The sequence below is a fragment of the Etheostoma spectabile genome, unplaced genomic scaffold (genome assembly GCF_008692095.1).
Source record: "Etheostoma spectabile isolate EspeVRDwgs_2016 unplaced genomic scaffold, UIUC_Espe_1.0 scaffold00003787, whole genome shotgun sequence".
NCBI classification, from domain to species: domain Eukaryota; kingdom Metazoa; phylum Chordata; class Actinopteri; order Perciformes; family Percidae; genus Etheostoma; species Etheostoma spectabile.
Genome location: NW_022603072.1, coordinates 1089 through 12719, shown reverse-complemented (window position 1 = coordinate 12719; position 11631 = coordinate 1089). Strand labels below are relative to the sequence as shown.

Here is an 11631-nt window from a genome sequence, read left to right as displayed (position 1 = left end):
AACAACCAGTTAGTTACCTCGACATCAATAAATCCAGTGAACGATATGGCCTAACAGGTTCTAATTTGGTCCAGAGGGAGAGGAAAAGGTGTCTGCAGCCAACAGGTGAACGTTACATTTGGCAGTGCCAGGTCAAATCTAGCAGTAGCATTTTTTTTATATTAGGACAGAACTACATCTGCTTCATAGACTAATAATCCTGGAGATTTGCTATTCCAGCATTTAGAGATACATTGTGGAGTATCTGAAGACACAGCAATTTATCTGTTCAATATCTATCTATTTTAGAAGAAAACGTACATTCTCAACTTCACTGAAACATTGCAAAACAAACCAACACTGATTTAAGAATAAACACATGAACAGTTACTTCCACATATCTCTTTCACAGTTGCAGTCTCAAAGTGAGCCGTCTTAACCGTCGGAAAGCCAATTGTTTTAAATGAAACCTTCACTATAGAATAAGATATGGCTCGGGGGGGGGGGGGGGGGGGGGTCAGGACATGACAGACGGACATGAAGCGATGTAGGGGCCCTTGACCCACAGGATTGTGTGTTCCTTTCTTCCCATTCAAACAGATCACGCTGTCCAATGGTAAATCCCAAAACCTCAACACAAAAAAAAGTCATATTTTACACAACCCTCTCAAAACAATAGTCACATAATAGAACCAAAAAGGAGCAAATACAAATAAGTAGGGGTGGAGGGGTTGTGTGCACTGTTGTGTGTGTCATACATTAGAATGTAAAACTGTCAAGGGCTGGTAAACTCACTAATAACCCAAACGGAAACTGGAGCTTCACCAAAGGAAGCAAGAAACAAAAGTTCTGTCTGCCTAAAAGTGGAGCTATCAGAGTCACTTTTTAAGGGGCTGGTAGACTGAGGCGTTGGGGTCCAGGGAGGAGGGACTATTGTCCATGAACTTGGAGGAGTAGTGCGGGGTGACGGGGCTGAGGTTGCTGCCGTCTGATGAGTAGGACAGGCTGGGCATCACTGCCATCACCTCGGCTATCTTCTGCTTCAGCTCGGCGATCTCCTGCTCCCTCTGGTGGATCTGGCCTGGATGAGACGGAGGAAACAAAGGCGTTCATATCACAGCGTTGAGAGAAGAGTAAGGGGGACATGAGTTCTGAATGGAATCCCTGACAGCATCTTGGATCACTTATAGCTTTCCTGTGGGTGGGGGAGACAATCCTTCCTTCATATTGGCATAAGGGTGGGCAATATGGATACAATCCTACACATACTAATATTAATTATACGGAAAAAAGAAATCTAATGCATTATGACATGCATTTTCCATTTTCAGTATGGTCCAGTACATTATATAACATTTCACCGATGTGATTTCTGAATGTGAAGAGCGCTGTGGGAGCAATGTGTGAAAATCCATGGCTGAAAAGAGAAAATGCGTAGCCAATGTTAGTCGTACATCATACTGTAATGTTCATATTCAGCGTTTGGATTCCTGACTTGACTAATTTATTTATTATTATTTATTCTAGTTGGGGAAAAAGCATTTCTATAATTGGTATTTCATATTATCACCACTTTAGTTTTGATTTTAAATAAAGAAAGCAGACAAAAAGGCAATCGTGTGATCTCTTCAGATATGGTGGGTTTAACCATTGGAGAGTGATCACATGATCCCATGGAGCTAGGGTTAGTGCTGTAGTGGTTGGGGCTTTGTGGTGTAATGGTATAGCTGTGGGTTACCGACTCCATTTCTAAAGCAGAAATACTTATGTTTTGTCATGAATAGGTTACATATGATTAGGGTCAGATTTAATCTCGGATAATGTGAGGTTTTTTTTTGGGGCATTTTTTTCCCTTTTATTAGATAGTGACAATGGATAAACAGGAAAGTTAGGGGGGAGAGGAGAGAGAGAGGCATTTTTAGACATATGTCTTTTTTGTTATAGTGTATCCGTGTAAACGAGTGAGTTCCGACAAGTGCTCCGTTCAAAAGCTTTGCACCATCGACGCCATATGTATTATTCGTGGGGTGGTTTTGTGGAACAGTCTGGACAAATCATTCGATCTCAAGATTCATTCATTCATTCATTCTCATTCATTCATTCAGATACTACAGCCTCTGAAATGATAATGATTACAAAACCACGATAGCAACATCACTACCTTGTGCTATCTCCAGCTGCCTCTTGGCATCCCCCAGTGCAGAGAAGAGGTCCAGTTTGATCCTGGTCTCAGCACTCAGGCTGTTCTCCAGGTGCTGGGTCTTCTCCTGCATGGCCGACAGCGCTGACATCAACACCTCGGTGTCCTTCTCATTCTTTGTACTTCCGCAGCTCCTGTATGCGACAGGACAGGAAGAGACATTATAAACATATCAAAATGATTATAAGCAACTTAAACGTCTTATTGTCAACAACAATAAAAAAAGCGGTGCTAAATGCTTATTGCACCACAAGACACAATTATTTAATTACCTCGATTACTCTAGCTAAAATGGCATTTCATTTTAGTAAAGTGGTCACATTTGTTGTTGTCGTTAGAATTTCTCACCTGACACTTGCCCTCTAGATCCCTAATCTGCTCCTCCTTAAGTTTCATGTCCATGCTGAGCTTCTTACACTCAGTCTCCAGCTCTCTGATGCGACCACGCAGTGAGTCGGTCGACTCCACTCTGTTGGCCCGAAGAGAAAAGCAGCACTTTTAATAGTGGAAAGGCAACCGATCTTTCACTTATTGTACTGATATTTACTAGGGCTGTAACGGTAATACTGTGTGTAATGTGTGTAATAACAGAGTGTTAACAGTAATTTCCCTTTGTGGGATTAATAAAGTATACAGTACATTATTATTATTATTATTATTAACGCTTCTCTAATGAGTACCTGGTGGCAGCAGCTAATGCTACGGCTCTGGCGGCAGTGGCCTCCTCCATCTTCTTCCTCTTCCTCTCCTCGGCCAGCTGTTTCTCAGCCAGGGCGCGAGCCTCCTGCTCGGCCTTCAGCCTCTTCTCCAGCTGGGAGATGGTCTGCTTATCCTTCTGCTTGGCCTGGACGGCACTGTGGAGCCTAAAGTACAGAGAAGAATGTAGTCATGGCTGGATCGTAAGTTGAACACACTTTTGTACTTCTTCCACCGATGCAGTCTCTGTCTGCCTTCTGGTAGTTGTAGTAGTCCTAAAACATTGCTAACCTATAATGTGTCCAGATTTGAAAGGTATAAGCTTAAAGTTTGTTCACCGATGACACACCAATACCATGACACTAACAGAGAAAGCAATGCTTGTGTACCAAGGCTGGTCACTGATACAGGTCATAGACTTAATCCCCTTTTCAAACAGTACTTGGTAGGCTGTAGGTTTGTTTCATAGGTGTTCTGGCTGACTTCAGTTCAGTAAGTTCAGTCTGTTGCAGATTCAAACTGTTAGGTTAAAACTAGCCTATACAAGCACTACACCATAGATACCATCTATACCTATACAATAAAGTTAATAGTGCAGGCGGAATTGACCCATCAGATATGCTTCTGCAGCTTTTGTGGTCTGTACTAAAACTTTTCAGCAGGTAATAATGTGCTGTTAATCACAGCTGAGGTGACGACGGCGCCGTCAGCCACCAGTGAGGGGAGCTCAACGGGTGACAACTGATCCGTCCAGTCGGTTGAGTTTGAAGATGTCGCGTTAAAGATTTGTTACGTACAGTCTTTCCTCAAAGGCACTCATAGTGTCATACTTGGTAAACATACAAATAGTGACAGGATTTGTTGTGTGAATAATTAAAAAGAAGAAGAAAAAAAAACTACTGTAAACTAATGACATCTATATTTGAACAATTAGCCATGAGCAATAGCCCTTTCAAGCTAGCATATCAAGGGGAAACGTAGAGGAGATCAAAATACAGCAAAAGTGTAAAATCAAATGCTCCACCTGTATTGGATTGTGGCCAAGGCAAGGCAAGGCGGCTTTATTTGTATAGCACATTTCAGCAACGGGCCAAATTCAAGGGCTTTACACAAAAAACAGTTAACCCCCCTGCCCAGATAAACAGTTAAAAAAATAAAAACAGATAAAACACAAGAATAAAAGTTACAGTGCAGTATAAGAAATTAAACATTCAAAAAATGAACAACCATTTAAAGAAAGGCAACATCAAAAAGAAAGGTCTTCAGCATTGTAGGGATTTTGGCTCATAGGGTATTTGGCAGACAGGATACACACACAAAAAACTACAAAACCCAGGACTCCTGCTGTGTGACACCACACAGTCCTGAACTCACCAGCTGCCTACCTCGACATTCTGTCGAAAAATGATATCCATTGCATAACAACAAACAATTTCAAGACTGTTGTCAGAGTTTGGGTGAGTTGCAGGGGTGGGAAAAAAAAAAAATACAGCATAGTATTGCAATATTTTCAGTGGCAATACTGTATCGATACACAGGCACCAAGCATGGATCTTTTCTTATTTATGTGTTGGTCAGTTTGTCTGCTTGACAATCCCATTTTGCAGCAATAAAACTGAAGTAAAACAGAGAAATGTATCTTTTAGATAAAACAGATGTTGACAAAGTTTCCTTTGGGGACATCATTTGAAATAAGGGAAATTAGAAGTAAAAAAAGAAAAAGAAAAAGGTTATAAATTGCAATATATCGCAGAATATTGCAATATGTTTAAATCGCAAGAATATTGTATCGTGGCATAAGTATCGTGATGATATCGTATCAGGAGGCAACTGGTGATTCCCAACCCTAGTGTTTAGCCTACAGCATACTGTGTGTGTGTGTGTGTGTGTGTGTGTGTGTGTGTGTGTGTGTTGTGTGTGTGTGTGTGTGTGTGTGTGTGTGTGTGTGTGTGTGTGTGTGTGTGTGTGTGTGTGTATATTGTACCCACTTGTTCTGTAGCAGCTCGTTGTCCTGGCGGAGCTGGCCCAGTTCAGAGCGTAGGCTGCGGTCCTGGCTGCTCAGAGAGGAAAGCTGACTCCGCAGCTCCGACTCCAACTGCCTGTGGCCTGAAGGTCTGCCTTCAGTCGCTTTACATCCTGCTCCAGCCTTTCAGGAGTCAAAAAGGAAAGGAGCTCATTAAAGGTAAACAATTCTTCTGTAGCTGGTCCAGTATAGGAAGAACCATTTCATTATTGCATGGGAGGTTATGAACAAGAGTTAGCAAAGTGGTATTGGCTCGTATCCGTCAAGAAAGTGGAAAAGAAAGCAAGAAAATACAGTAAAACAGATGTTGGATGACATAACTAGGCTGGCTACTGAATTTGATACTTTCAGGCACCGAGCGAGTTACCTCCTTAGTGTCTAGTATAGTACCTTAGTATTGGAAAATGCCTCGATGTTCAGTACCAAATTTCAATACCTAAGGAGCAGATCTCTTCAGCGTCAGCGGGCCAATAAGCATGCAGCATGCTTCTACCACAATCTAACAATGCTGGTGATTGGCTGTCTAACGTCACACGTAGTCAAGGCAGGCAAGAAACGCTCTACGTTACGCACAGAGACAGGCTCCTGTAGTAGGAGCTGGAAATGGAATAAAAGATGTGTGCCCTAATGTGTAACGTTGTAATTTATTTTGTTATAAAAGGATTTTAAAAAATTTGTATGGGAGAAAGTGTAGTTCAGGAACCGGTCTTAAAGTCACAGTATTGATATGTGTATAACATTTTTTGAATGATACCCAGCCGTATTTATAACTGCACATAGCAGCAACGAGATGCACAGAAGTCAGAAAGAATAGTAGGTGTTAGATACAGTACGACGGTGTGCGTCTTACCGTACGAGAGCGTCCGGCTTGCCCAGCTGGTTGTGGGGATGCAGTTCTCCACCGGGTCCTTCTGCCCCTTCCTGCCCCCTTCTGCTTCTTCTCGTTCTTATTGCTCGAGGGACCTGGCGGCACGCTGCCATTTGAAGAACTGTGATTCCTTGGAGACGAGTTGGAAATGTTGCCCCCACCTCCGCTGCCATTTTTGCAGTTCTTCCCTGCCCCCCCAATTTCCTCTTAGAAGTAGAGTGTGTGTTGGTGTTGGCATCGGCGTGTGTGTTCTCTCCTGCCAGGCGTTATTCAGTCTCTTTGCCCAACGTAGTTCTCTATGTACTCTGTCTCCTGTAGTTTGGAGTCCAGTGTGTATAATAGTGTTGTTATTGATTCCGATTGTGTTTTGCTTTTTGCCCTCCGCTCTTTAACAGTACTGTCCTTCCCTTTTTCCCGGTACTCCAGTTCTGGTAGCGGGACTGAAGTGCTTTTCTTTCCAGGAGGTGCTCCGTTTTGGGATATAACTGGGGGTTCTACCTCGGAGATCCCTTTAGCTAAAGCAGCTGAAGGAGAGAAAATGTAGGCAGCGTCACAAAACATACAAACGTACTGGACAGACTCCAAATTCCACAGCAAACCGGAAGCATTTACAGTATGACCATGAATACAGACTGATTAAGTGTCAAAACAGATAATTCCTGATAACAGCTTCAGCAGGCTGTTACAGTAATACTCTTATTAAAGTGCCCATATTATGCTCATTTCAGGTTCTTGATTGTATTATGAGGTTGTACCAGATAGGTTAACATGGTTTTATTTTCAAAAAACACCATATTTTTGTTCTACGGCACATTGCTGCAGATCTTGTGTTTAGGTCTCTGTTTGGCTACAGAGTGAGATCACATCAGCTAGACAACTCTTTCTCCACCTTTGGTACAAGGCAGGATTAGCTGGGAGGCTTCTTCTAGACGAGGGCCACTTGTGGAATACCTGCGGAACAGGGACAGGAAGTAGTTCTTTCGGAGATTATGGTCAACTAGTGGCGTTTGTAGCCGTGTTTGTCATTGAGAACGAGCTAGCATGCTACGGTTAGCCACCTCGTCTCAGCTAGTGATTTAGAAAGCTGCGCAGAGTTTTGACCAGCTCACCCGGAGACTAAAGACAGAGGACATTCAAAGACCATATCTCACTCAAAACAGGATGGATGTTTTTTTCAAAGTTTGTATGCGTGTGGAAGCACCAGAGACACAAAATAACACCCCAAATCCTAGAAAGTGATTTTTGTCATTATATGGGCACTTTAACTTCCAAATAGACAGATAACCTATAATGGTCCTTTCACACCTGACCTGTTTGGTGCAATCAACTTAATTCTGGTGCATTTGAGCGTTTGGTCGGGTTGTTTAAGCTGGTGGTTGAACACTAGCGTGGGCAAAACATCCGGGCCGAGACCTCATGAAAAGATAAGTCTGATGTGCCTGCATGTTTGTTTGTTGTTTGAGAGCAAAGCAGGCCAACCACAGGATTGATGAATGAATGTGATAGTAGCTAGCAAACCCATCATCTTTGTTCCCTGTCAATGAGTATACTGCTGTCAGCACAATTTTGATGGACAATTTCTAATTTGCTTCACATGTGTGTATCTCACCCTCCTCTGCCTCCCTCTCCTGTCTCTGCAGCATCTGTTGCTCCGGCGGTAAGGCCTGCAGTAGGAGCTGCATGTAGAATTCATTCTCCTTCTGCACTTCCTTCTGTTTCCTTAAACGCATCTTGTAGCTAACGTAGCTCTTAAAGCCGAAGCCCAGAGTCACCACTGGATAGCCGATGCTGGGAGGTGAAAGGGAACACATAGGGTATTTTTAGGAAATACATATTGAAGCATCTGCCATTTTATCACGAGTTCCTTTACTATTTCTCATTGACAAAAGACATATATTACTATGACGTTTACCAGTGAGCAGCAAAGGGTCGACACAGGTCTACGTGAAAGTTCTTCAGATCTTTGAACCGTATGGCCGCTTCGATGTACACAAAAAGGATCCACAGCGATACAGTGGGTAGACAGACTCCCCTTTCTGCGTGAAAGTAAGAGAGGATAAAAAAGAAAAAGATGATCCCTCTTGAATCTGGCACTTAAGAAAATTGGCAGTTATGAGTCATTCAGGTGAAAGTAGGGTTGCACGATATTGACAAAATGTGCAATTGCAATATTGATTATGAATCTTGCGATTTTTATATTAATTTTGATAGATCAATAACAAATAAAACAAGTTTTCTTACAACACAAGGGTTGTTTCAAATGACAAGTCATATTGGACTGAATAAAACATAAAATAAATAATGAATAAATAACGACCTGTCTACAGAACAGGACATGTTTTAGTGGTTGTACAGTATAAAAACAATAAATAAAAAGCATGTCTACAGAATAGGATATATTAAAAACACTAAAAAAATAAATATAAAAAATATAGCATACTTATCGCAACACTTTCAGTTTAATATTGCGCACTGAGATATCGCGATAACAATATTGAGTTGATATATCATGCACCCCTAAGTGAAAGTAGGGCTGGGCGATATGGAGAAAATCAAATATCACAATATTTTTGACCAAAAACCTTGATATCAATACCGCACCGATATTGTAGTGTTGACTATCGGTGCTTTCCACAAAATATTTACACAATGAGATTTTTGATACATAATCATCAGTAATGTGGATATAAAGAATGAGTGGATAAAGGCCAATAATAGAACAGTTACAAAAGTCTGGTAAGTTCAGAAAATGACATCACTTTACTGTAATGCAGCCTTTAAAACCAGGAAAAGACAACACTGATGCCATATTACGATATCCAAAATCTAAAACGATATCTAGTCCCATATCACAATTGATTTAATATTGATATATTGCCCAGCTCTAGGTGAAAGTGGCTGTTTGGCTGGCGGAGATATAAAGGGTCCAAAAGAACTTAGACTAACCTGTGTGCCAGACATACTGGACCCATACGTAGGTGCTGGCAGCGAAAAACAGCCATTGGACAGGGATGAAGAGGAGGCAGATGATGTCGGACGTAAACGCCACACATACGAAGAACACAGAGAACGCCTAGGTGTAGGAGAGAGAGACAGACAATTAAATATGCCATAACAACTGTGCAGGAATACAGTAGTTTATGTAGAGGCATGGGCGTACATGCATGCCCCCCTATTACACTTACACACGTTACCGTGTACTGTAAAACACTCAAAAAAAGCTTGTCTTGCTGTTTCCCAGTCCACCACTACCACGTTTGACAAGCATCTACCTTAATCCTAAATGGCTTGAAGGCTTCTTTGCTGCATCCATGTACAGTACATAGGTATTTTGATTATGTACGTTATGTGGATTTGAGATCCATAGCATTTAATCCTTTTTTGTTTAGCTATTCAAATCACATCCAGCTTAGGTAATAACATGCAAGTAAGGCTGGGCAATACGGAGATACATTTTTTGACCAGATACTGCAACGAAATTGTAGACTATTGGTGCTTTCACAAAATATTTACACAATGAGATGTTTGAAAATAATCATCAGTAATGTGGGTATAATGACTGAGTGGGTAAAGGTAAATAATAGAACAGTTACAACAGTCTGGTAAGTTCGGGAAATGCCATCACCTTACTGTAATGCAGACTTTAAAACCAGGAAAAGACAACTCTTATGCCATTTTACGATATCCAAAATCTAAGACAATATCTAGTATCATATCACGATATTGATATATCAATACACTGCCCAGCTCTACATGCAAGTTAATGTCAGGTGGAAAGAGGGTCATATAATCAAGCTCTTACCAGTCCCTGATATCTGAAGGAGTCGTAGACACTTCGAATGAAAAGCCAGAAAGGCCACAGGTACTCGAACCTGAACTCCAGCACAAAGTCGGCCAGCAGAACTAAAACCCACACCACCAGGAACTTCAGGTACAGGAAGGTACTGTGGGAGAAGACGAGATCAAGAAATAAAGATGGAGGGGAAAAAAAAGGTTAAAAAGAAAGAAACAAAGATGGAGACAATGAGGTTTACCATTGGTATCATGAAAAGCATCAGGTTTATACAACAGTCTCAGGAGCCACATCTCCAGTGTGATATCAGAGTGTCACCTCAAGTTTTTTAAAGTTTAGATTTTAAAAAGGCAAATAAATGCCTATTCAACACAGCAACATGAGCACAAATACAAATCTATATATTACCAACAAGTCGAACAACAGTGTTTTTATTTTCAAACACAACTAGTGAGAGAGATGAAGATAGATAGATCCAGTGTGCATCATGGTAGTATGTACTGGATCATGTCTGGACATGTTGCTCACAGCACAGCTGGTTCTTTCGCTTTTCTTGGCATCAATCAATCAATCAATCAATCAACAATCAATCAATCAATCAATCAATCAATCAAGCAATCAATCAATGGAAAAGGCATGCCTTATCTCCTGGTTATACATGTTCGAGCTAGCCGGAGTAGTTCTGTTACCTTGGTGTAGGTTAACGTTATTTAAATGTAGACCTCTGCCAGACAAAGCACAGGTGAGACCCCCGCCGTCGGCATCACCCCGGACCATCAAAACGAGCGCATCTGACATTTCTGCTGTCTTCATTCTCTCAAGTTCACGCTTTCTTTTTTAGCAACATATTTCCATTTGCGGTATGTGTTGCAATTTATACTTCTTAAATCCCACAGGCAGTCACGGCCACCGTCATATCATTTAATTTAGCCAGAATTGGAATCTCACTAACGTTACCGACCCAGAAACAATCATGTACGGAATACACACAAGTAACTTTAACGCCAGGCTGTACATTTTGACAATATGCGGGGTATATTCGTTTAACGTTAGCTCGTGTGTAGCTCCAACCAAAGCGTTCCTAGATATGAATGCAGCGTAGCTAGCAGCCCTGTCTTGACATATGCAGAAAGGCGCCATTGTTATACAATAACGTCCCTCCAGCCCCTTTTGTACCTGCTATATATACCCTCGGTGATCGGTTCCGTTTTAACGGCCGTCGGAGTTTGCTGCAGTCCGCATTGCGCCGCTTCATCCTCCCCCTGTTGATTCATTGTGATATCGCGTCTGGTAAAGAAGGAAATGTCATTCGCTCATCTTATATTCACACTTCTTCAATTATCCACCATTGTTGTTGTTTTATGCACATGAAACAAAGAAATAAATAAAAACAGTCCGCCGAAGGCCCTCCCCTTTTCACGACAAGCTGCGTCCCTTGACGTTTGACGTCATGCCGGCATTTCACGGAGGCGACGTAGGGACTAGGAAACAAACATGGCTGCCCCCAGAGTCGGACGTTTCGAGAGTTATTTTTAAGCGTTTTATATTTACTCTGAACGGTAAGTGTAATAGATAGAATAGAGTGGCATAGATCTTATTTAATGTAATGGCCCGTAGTTTACGCTAACGCCATTGATACGTAAAATAAGCCTTTATGCGCATGACGTATGTTAAAAGTTATCCATGCTGGCTCAACCACGTTGGTTTGGCAGGCAGCAGTTAACCACGACATCAAATCATAAAATGTTTAGATCTTTTCATAAAGCAGTTAAAAGAATGTTTGGGGGATATTGATGCTACAGGACACGTTTTCAATGATCAAAATCAATCGACCAAAAAAAAAAAATAGTTTTTAAAGAAGTTGATACTCTGGTCTCCCTAGTATGGATGTAATTTTGACACACATATATATATATATATATGTATGTATGTATGTATGTATGTATGTTGTATGTATGTGGTGTGTGTGTGTTTATGTGTGGTGTATACTATACTATTTTGATATAGATAATTGCATTGTGTAGTCTAATGCATAGTAGTGGGTATATTCTGGCTATCTGGTGTCTGTCTAT

General features: G+C 41.3%; 1 pseudogene; it reads right to left on the bottom strand.

The window, feature by feature from the left end:
- Positions 1-820: 820 nt before the first annotated feature.
- LOC116676825 (macoilin-1-like) lies at positions 821-10814 on the bottom strand (annotated as a pseudogene).
- Between the last annotated feature and the right edge of the window lie 817 nt (positions 10815-11631).